The sequence below is a fragment of the Thunnus albacares genome, chromosome 13 (genome assembly GCF_914725855.1).
Source record: "Thunnus albacares chromosome 13, fThuAlb1.1, whole genome shotgun sequence".
NCBI classification, from domain to species: Eukaryota; Metazoa; Chordata; class Actinopteri; order Scombriformes; family Scombridae; genus Thunnus; species Thunnus albacares.
Window position 1 is genome coordinate 19,819,915 of NC_058118.1, and position 10,423 is coordinate 19,830,337.

General features: G+C 38.6%; 1 long non-coding RNA gene across 1 annotated transcript; it reads right to left on the minus strand.

Annotated features, from left to right (window-relative positions):
• Positions 1-6,944: 6,944 nt before the first annotated feature.
• LOC122995586 lies at positions 6,945-10,207 on the minus strand. Its single transcript, XR_006406818.1, has 2 exons — positions 9,893-10,207; positions 6,945-7,256 (listed from the first exon to the last, which is right to left on the minus strand). It is a non-coding gene; the product is annotated as an uncharacterized LOC122995586 (long non-coding RNA).
• Positions 10,208-10,423: the final 216 nt, after the last annotated feature.

A 10,423-nucleotide genomic window follows, 5' to 3' on the forward strand; every position in this document is an offset into this window, starting at 1 on the left:
ATAACAGATGTTTAGTGGAAGAATATCAAATGGAACTTTCCTTAAGGCGTTGATGAACTATCCAGTCAGTTTTATTCCACATCAACAAAAGCAGTTTCACAGTTTTAGTCTTCAGGAAGCAAATAAATGTAGATAGGAAGATGTTTTGACAGAGATCTCTGGAAAAAGCGTCAGTTGGTTCTCATTATTTGATAAATCACAATCTCTGACTTAAGTAAAACATCTGGACCTTTTCACACTTGCAGAAAGTAAAGTCTGGAGTGCCTATTGAGGTCCTTCAGTTGATGGAGAGCCTCAAACAACTGCCATACTGGCTGGCATAAACCATGGCATTCCCAATCCTGCTAGCATAATTTTATAAAAACCAACTGCTGAGATAGCTAGTTTCACAAATGTGAGTCATAAATGACAATTTCCACTTTGCCAGACACATGTTGTGAAAAAGAAAAAATGCACAAACAAAAGAAATACAAACCCAGAGATAAATTTCATTGTATGCTTCTCAAAAAACATCACCATGGTGGGGGAGAAAACTATAGAAGAGAGGACTACAGCTTGTGTTAAACTAGGAGCTCATGAAGGTCACAAGACTTTGCAATGCTAATGTTATTAATCATGACTTTCAAATTTTCAAAGTTAACTGTAGACTGTCATGGAAATCTTGAGCTTGCCAATTTAGAAACAGCAGGAGCTTTGGATGTATTTAAGCAAAAAGATTTATTGACAACTTGATCGATCAAGGCATGTGGTACAATTCAAAGTGCAGCGCATGTTACTCAAACTCTGAAGAAAAGAATTGACCAACACCTAGTTATCCTGGCAGCACTCATCTCATGTCCCGATAAGAAGACTCTGCCTAGCAGACAACCTTGGCCCAAGTCATAACACAGAAACCTTGCTATAAGATAGTTTACTTTAGTGCTGTGGTTCTCATGGCAATGGCCACTGAGGAGAGGTTGGCCTGACCCAAGAGGAGACAGCTGGACTTATGGAAAAAAGTAGTGAAATCCTGTTGCTATACTTTGTTTCATAGTTTGTTGATGTAGCCTGAGCCTTTCAAGCAGCCAAAAGTTGGCTGTGATGCACCTTCTGGAAGTAAACCAATCAGAACAGACTGGGATTCTTGGGAGGGAGGCCTTAAAGAGACAGGAGCCAGCCTGTTTCAGAAAGAAGCTGAACTGAGGAGCTGTGTAAAAGGTCAGAATAAGATAAATAAGAAGTTCTTTTGAACTGTAAATCATACAAAGATATTCCAGTAGAGCCCCAGATTTAAAATATAGACCTGGAAATGTGCATAATAAATCCCCCTTAAGCCATATTACGGTCATATGATGAAAACATATTTTTCTATAAGGTTTGTGTCATATGTACTGAAAACAGATAAAGTTTATGAAAATGGGCAAAGGTGGAGTGGATCCAACTTTGAACATATACAGATACAGCCCATATTTGAGCAAAATTCAAACTTTATTTTAGACCTACAAGAGGGTCCATAGCATATAAAAAGGAAAAAAAAACATACAAGATAAAACCACAACAATCATCATTCAATTTAGAAAACAGTTCATATGTAGGCTGTTCATATCTCTCCAGAGATATGAGCCTGGATGAGGAGTAGCTCTTCCTAGGGCTGGTTAAAGGCTCTATGATGATGTTCTCTGACTCATCCAAGCAACACATAAAATTGTACATCAGATGTCTCATGACACTGTGTCCTAACTGAATGTGACACGAGTGAGCATCAACAACAAAATCAGTTTGATTACTTTGCTTTCTTTTGCAATGTCTTAACTGGCTGTGAGTGACACAGCATTGCGCAGCGTGACATGGCGGGCCTTTTGGAGCTGAACTTTTGTTGGATGCCCTGTTTCTATTTACTTCCTGTCGCTTGCATTGAAAGCGCTATAGGACACCGTGTCATGGACAGGAATGGCTGATTCATTTAGGTGAAATGAGGAGTTGTACCTCATTTCACTACAAAAACCTAAAAAAAAAGCTGGAGTAGTCTTATCAAGGCAAATGACCATCGGTAATAATAACCTACTCGCTGTTGGCTATGTTGTATGTCATTTCCAGTAAAAAACATATCCCAATATAAAACGTGTGTTTTCTTTTCTTGCTTAAAAAGTACAAACGTAGGAAGACAGCAAGTACTCACTCATCTTTTGCTTGAGTGGTTACATCTCCAGTCTGATCTGGAGCGCACAGCTGATAAGTACATGGTTTATTTACATGACATAACAGAAGTGCATACTGAATGGATTCAGTGTGGACAGAGAGCATCTGATGCAAGTCAGATAGTCAGATGCTCGCTTGCTGTTAGGACACGGTGTTAGAGGTGTCTCATATGTAGGAACACCAGACAACACAAACAGTTGGCATTATGCCATCTGGGAACCTGAAGCAGCAACCTCACAACATCATTGTAAGCCACTATGAGCCTCTGCGTGCTACTTTTCTTGTAGCAACACTGAGCTGTATACAGAGGTGTACAGAGAGCACTAAATAATGAACATTTTACATTGACAGAAAACATACTAAACTTGCAAAGCAACATATTGGCCTGAGCATATAATTTACGACACTGTGAAACAAAGGAAAAACTAATTTCCTATCCTCTCTACTTCTGACTATCATGACATTACTCTTTTTAACATTAAATTTAATGTCATAATCCTTGCCGTACTGTGAGCACTACTTCAGGATTGCTGCAGCCAGCACTACATGGACTAAATATTACCAGATCATCAGCATGCATACTGTAAGATGAATGATAACAGCGTTTCCAACAAGACAGCCTGTGTTACACCCATTCAATTGTTGTTTGTTTGACTTTGACTGTGTAGTTATTGTTGGTGATTTTAACATCCATGTTGACGACCCCGAGGCCATCAACATGTTCTTGATAACAACCACTCTGGACTTAATTATCTCCGAGGGTCTGAACATTTCCAAGGTTTTCGGTGACTGATGTTGCTCTCTCTGATCATTCCTGTGTTTTCTTTGAGAGCACTATCTCCATGCACACAAATGTTCAAACAGAAAAAAATGGTATATCACTGAAAAGACCAGTGAAATATTTATTCAGTCTATCTCTTCCACACCCACCCTCTCTTGGGTCTCAGTCAATGAGCTTGTAGGTCATTTCAGTTCTAAAATTACAAATGTTATTGATGCCATTGCAACCACTAAGGTGAAGGTGGTCTCTGGTAAGAAAAGGTCTCCATGGAGAAAAATCAACAGTTGAAGTTATTGTCTTTGGAGCCAAGGATGAACAATTAAGTCAGTCAATCGGTAATATTAAAAACCACAAACCAAGCCATAAATCTTGGTGTATACATGAATTCAGACCTGAATTCCAACAACCACATTAAGACAATTACAAAGTCAGTCTACTATCGCCTTAAGAATGTATCAATGAGTAAAGGACTTATGTCTCAGTAGGACTTGGAAAGACTTGTCCATGCATTTATCTTCTGTAGACTTTACAGGTCTCCCTAAAAAACTGATAAGACAGCTGCAGTTGACTCAGAACACTGAACCAAGAAAGTGGATCTTATCACTCCAGTTCTCAGATCTTTACACTAGTTTCCTGTCAATCAAAGAATTGATTTCAAAATGCAACTGTAGGTTTATAAAGCACTGAATGGTTTAGGGACAAAATGCATTTCTGAACTTCTGCTACATTATGAACCATCCAGACCTCTTTGCTTTCTGTCCCCAGAGTCAAAACTAAACATGGAGAGGCAGCTTTCAGTTTTCACCACATACTGTATCTGTAACAAACTCCCAGAAAACTGCAGATCTGCTGCAACTCTCAGTTCATTTAAATCAATGCTGAATACTTTTCTCTGTGCCACTGCCTTCTATTAAATCAAATTATTATTAATTTCTTACACTGCACTATAACTTTTATCCTTGTATTTTATACCTGTCTTATTCTATTTTAGGTTATTTTGTTTTCCATCTATTGGCTCTTTAATAACATTTTTTGATTGAATTTAAATGTCCTTTTATGATGTGTTTCTTTTGTACTTTTAATGTTTTATATAAAGCACCTTGAATTGTATTGTTGCAGAAATGTGCTATATAAATAAACTTGCCTTGCCTTAAAGCCAAACTGATTATCAGAGGTGAGAACAAGCATTTCCAACCTTGTTAGCAGGATTCTTTCCAGCTCTTTAGAGAGAATACTGGCAATGGCAATAGGTCTATAATTATCCATGCTATTTAATATACCAGCCTTGTCCTTAATGACAGGCACTAGCGATACAGATGTGATAGAATCTGGAAGGACACCGTGAACTATGAGACCAGTAAAACACACAGCAAGCAGAGGACAGAACCTGACTGGCATTCTTTAGGTATTCTGCAGTAATAGGATCTATACCAAAAGCCTTGTTATCATCTAGCATGATAATGGTATCATAAACATCATCCGACCTGACTACCACGTTTTCAGAAAGATAACATTTTCAACTACATTATTTTTGACACAGTTCAATAAATTACAATAATGTTCACGCCACACATTAGCTATTTTGTCTGGGCCACATGCACCCTCAATGTTGGATGGTTAGGAAGTTTTACTATTATTCATAACTCTGACCTCTCTCCAGAAGTTATAATGGTTATTATTCTGCAGCTTCCTGGCAAGTGAACCAGCGCTCATTGTGCTCTCATCTTGTTTCTTTTGATAAAACAAGGAGCATATTTAAATCGTGCATTGGTAAGGTTTTTTTTTTTTGTACAAACAATGACCCCTGTCTAGGCCTTCCTGAGTCTGACCAGGGTTTAACCTTTACATACTGTTCATATTCTGACCCTTCATAGAATGGAGCAGTTCACTTTTGACCCGGTTCAAGTGTTCCTTAATTAATCCCTATACCAAACCACAAATGTGTTTTGCATCCATATATAGCTTATCAAGAGACAGTGTTTTCTTTAGGTTTGACACTATTCATTTATAAAGAAAATGCATTGACAATCCCACTATATTATGATCTCATGTTATCTAAAACAGGAGAACAAAACAGCCATACGTATTTCATTGAATTTCAAGTGAAGGATGCAACAACATTTTTGAATAGTAGGTTTAATTATAACCATTAAAACCATTAATCAGCGCTGTCAGTAAACCTCCTTTTTTGTCAATTGTACACAATCAACTCTGCATTGAGTGTATTAGTCATAAAACAAAACAACAAACTGGTTTGCAAATTTCAAACTAACAACACCAACTGCAAAAAAAACATTACTTTTGCAGTCCTTTTTTGTTGTGCAGAAGTTGCATCTCCCTCTCTTTTGTCCCCTTCTGGCAACTGACTGTGGGACCGCAGACTGATAAGGACAAAGTTCAGAGTACTGGTGTGTGGGGAGGGTGGCATCATGTTTGCATGAGAGAAATCACAAGGATCTTTCCTCCATTTTCTCTATGTTGTCCTCCTCTTCCAATACTTTCTCTTCAACACACTGTCTCCCTTTTCATCTTGGAATAACAGATCCACCAAATCAGTCCTTCCACTCCACCAAATCAGTCAAATAGGGGCTCAGGTACTTTTTATAGTCCTATGAAAGTTGCCCTCCACTACAGGGAGGACCATGTTGGGCAACCACTATGTTGGTTGCCTAGGAATTAATGGGTTTTTGTTAACCTGACACATCAGATAGTTTATTACAAAGAACCATCTTAGAAGTTGTCCATGGAAACTGTTTGGAAAACTTGGAAGATAGTTGAATGAACCATCTGTCTATCACCATCTTGCCTTGCAAGGCAGCTGGATTTGTGAAATCATGAGATCACGCAAGAATCCTCATAGGACACTGATTGGTCCGAACCATCGGTGGTTCGGACACAAGCGTGTAACTTGAAGCCTGACAAGATGGATTGTTGCGTGATGTTGTGATCTTGCAAATCCAGCTGCCTTGCAAGGTAAAGTTCTCATGACAGTGTCAAGGTATTTGTATATTCTGGGCCACTTTAGGAAAAGTCATTAAACCGAACAGTATGTTGAGGTTAAAAGTTTCTCTAGCTGCAGCATGTTGCTCAGCCACAAAATCATTCCATCCACATTTAATGTTATGCACCTTGTTCTTATGTTTACAAAAGGGCTTACTAGAGGCATTAAGAGCAGTCACATTATTGTCACACACGGTTCAATACTGTACCATGATGTGACTTTTTACAGTTCATATTAAAACAGTGCATCGCTAGGCAGTTCAATATTATTTTATATTTGTCCACCAAACATCTTCTTTTATCTGCAGCACTGTGCCCTATATGTAGGCCACATACACTGTATGATACAACCCGGATTGTACTTTTCCTCTTCACTCCCTAGACGGTATCTACTGCCTACTGATCCTTGCTCCAACAGACTCAAGGAACACAGGAACATCATCACTAGGCAGTAGCAGAGAGTTCTGAGAGCTGGTCTGTAGTCAAGTGACTACAAAATAATCCTCATCCTCCATCCTGGAGCCGGCCCATTGCTCGTCCAGATGTGAAACCAGATACGCTGTTGGCCCAAAACCATTATTGGCCCACTGTGCCAAATGACACCAGTCCAGGTCCGTTTAACAGATCTGGGCTAGAATATATGATATATCAGCAAATGTTTTTTTGCTAACTTGGCTGTTTTTTGCTTAGTAAGAAACTTAAAGGGCTTGTTGTGAGGGATGAACCCAAATTGATAACAATATGGAGGTGAGGTGGAAATGTCAGTAGCCACAGGTGCAGAGGTTGGAAACCAGTCCACAAAAAAACAATGAATTAGAGTGCTGTTAATGGGCCGGTGCATTGTTTCGACCCTTCAACATCAAGTCCACCAGCAGAACTTAAGTGCATTTTCTGCAGACTTCACCAGACTTTGTTGGGAAATTTCATAGCATTTTGGATGTGTCAAGGATAATAATATAGAAAGTAGCAAATGATTTAGGTCTTATAGTGCAAATATATCATATTTATTGAAAGGTTCCTTTTTATTTTGATGTATACATTTATTTATTTAGCACGGCATGATATTGCACACAAATTGTCAATGTAAATTCTATTCAAAACTGCACACAAACACAAAGCTGGATTACAGGGTCAATATCTCAGTATTTGTCATATGTGTGGCATCAATTGACATCTGAAGTCTTGTCTCATAAAACATTTTATTCCCTTGCAGCCTTGACATGAAGACATCAAGCTCTTCACACACATATATGGTCATATGACATATGACCAGTCTGCATGGGCCCAGTCTGCAAATCTGGAGGATGGACAGACAGCAAAAACATTGTAAACACAATGATTATGATTGCTTGAAGAACAATAAACACTTGATATTTCTCCACTTTACATTCACTTTTCTCCACTTTACCACCTCTACACTCTGTGTCCCACATGAGTGCAAAAAGTAATCAAACACTTGCAAACTTGCAATACACATTTCCAAAACAGCCATCAACCCCTTGTATTCATTCTCAGCATGCAGTATGAGTGCTTGAAGAAAACAAACATTCAGATTTTTGTTCAAGGATTTGTTGGTGCTTTTTTTCCATCTCTCCTCATTCGGTTCCACTGATGGTACTTGAAGCTTTTTTCTTTAATCAAACCCCCACCCCCACCCCACCCCCGCAGTTCACATCTCCAAGGTTATGTGCATTTCCATGTCAAAGGAAGAGTTTCTGGGTAGACAGAGCACGGATTCTCATCAGGTGTAGCACTGTAATTGTAAATGGTTATACTTATGGTTTCACCTAAGCTCTTTTATTACTGCATGTTCCGCATTGGTATTCTGTCCAAGTCTAGGTAAGGGATACGGGATGCAGAGGGCAAACATGAGACAGAATTTATGAGAATTTGCCACATTTTGCATCACTTGTTTACCCAACTGCTCTAAAATTATGCAACCAATCAATGTTTTGGCCTAGAGCAACAAATCAGCAGAGAAAAGATGTGCATACACAATTCATTGACATTCTGCAAATATGATTGTTATTGGGGCTTTTTGTTTTGTTTTTTTGCTTCATACTTTTCATAGTGAAGAAAACAATCCAGAACACAACATGCTGACAAATTTGGGCAAATGTCAGAAAAAAAAAAAATCATTAGTCACTGAAAAAATAACGGCAGACTGGATGATTATAGATGTCATGACAACGTATCGTGTCCTGTTATGATGTGACGAGATGAGACAAGATGTGACATGACGTGATGTGACGTTAGGTGGCGTGACATCTTTTGCTCAAAGACAACTGAGAATTTTAAAGCTTAATATGAGATTGCAATGCATTTATTATTCCTTCCCACACTTCCTAGATTTTCAGTTTGTTCAATTGTATAGATCCTGGTTAAATGAGGAGTAGGGGAATCAGATGGTTCAACCTTTCCTATTAAATGATAAGAAGGCCATCTGCTGACAGGTCCGCATGTTAAAAGACTTGCCACTAACAAATACAACACAGTCAATCCAATTTCTCTTTTCTGCATTGTTGTTCATCAAAGGAAGCCCAGAGGTGAAGGTTATATGGGAGAACGTCTAATGGTGTGTGGACCAAATCAATCTATTTCTCCTCCCCAGTGGCTTTCCACAACACGATAAATGGAGGGAGCCTCTATTTCCCATCTGTACTCCACATGTGTTGTGTTAATGTGTCAAACAAGATTTGAAGCCAAATAATCAGAAATGGATTTACCTAATTTTTCAAGTGACCTAACAATTTCAGGTAGGTGAGGCAAGGCAATTATATTTTTATAGTACATTGTATTTCAAGCAAACTCAAGGTGTGCTTAACATTAAAATGCATAAACCAACACGTATAGAAAATCTAATCATTGAAATACAAGTCAACAGTTACATTCAAAGCATGAATTATGAATGTTGTCAGTGAGTGGGTATAAAACCCAGATAACAAGACTTACATTCTGTCTAAAGTGAACTTGTTGCAGCTGCATTTTCAGTTGTTCATCTGATTGAACAAAGATTTTACAAAACATGTGGGTCAGCCTTTTTCAGCATGTATCTACATTTTGTTAGAAAATTAGAAATACAAATTGTCTTCATTTCACAGCACTGCAGATCTGATTTAAGTTATCTAAACCATTATTAGCTCATTCATTATATTCAGAGTACTTTATGGTACAATGAGTAGATTTTTGTCATAAGAGACTACAGTGTTATAGGGAATTCACAGTAGAGACAAGACATGACCATCCATCCGTTCAATCTACACCAACTCTGACCTCTGTTACGAATTTCACTGTCCTAAGAGCCAGCTGTCATGTCAGCAGGCAGCCAAACTGTCTTCACCAGGCTAACAAAAAAAAGTTTTCATGTGGGCCTCATTAATAATATACAGGATGGAAACTACATTTTTACTTATTGATTCTTTTTTCCCACTGTAAGTCAACATGCCAAGTGAAACTGGTTAGCTCATAGTCAAACTGTGGCTCTTGATCATTTATTATAGATACAGTAAATAAGTTCATCACATAGAGACAGCGGCACATGTGTGTGACTGAAACAGCTGCCAGTGGAGATTGCTTCATCAAGCGTGCCAGAGGAGAATAATAGATTTGAATCATGAAAAAATAGTGTTGCATGGTGTTGCATGTCCCATATGCTTGAGTCTGAGTCATTGTGGAATTTAACATTTGATAGATAAAAGCGAGTGAAAATTGTTCTCCCAACAAAGATGACAGCACCAGTTGTTTCAGCAAATGCCCAAAATTACATGTTTACCTTCAAGTGACAAAGCTCTCTAGCAGCTGTAGGACTTGATAACAGAATTATGAAACAATGTGATGTTGTTATAGAGCCCAGTCTTGCAGAGTAAAGGTAGAGTCAGTCAATCTAGAGAAAAATTGTTGAAATTTGAACTTAACACCCAATCAAATACACACCTCCCTTTGTGCCAAGACAATGACCAAAAGAGAAATATAGCAGAATCCAGAGCGATGTGTCAGCTGAGTAATTTCTGTTCCTCTCACACATTATCAAAAGTGAAAAAAAAAATTAATTTCATGTGAGCACAACAGTCTATCCACACTCTCCGCCTCTCTGCAGCCTCCCCACTTCTCACTCGACCTGGGTTCAGCGTCTCTATCCACAGAAGCAGCCGTCTGTCAGCTGCAGCTCCTGGGGAGCTGAGAGGACAGCAACCGGCCAAACTGCCTTCATCAGGCTGACTGACTACAGGAATTTACTGAACCAAAATAGTTTTCATGTTAGCTTCATGGGAAGAAATCGACAGTGTTTGTATTTATTGATTAATTAGTACGGTTAATAAGTTCAAAACACATACATGGAGGGGTAATTCTGTGATTTAAACAGCTGCCTGCTCATATTACGCTTCATTAAACGTGACAGAAACAGACTCGGAACGTAAAAAATAGCAGGGTCTCCATGAGATTGTCTCGGATTCAGTGTAGATT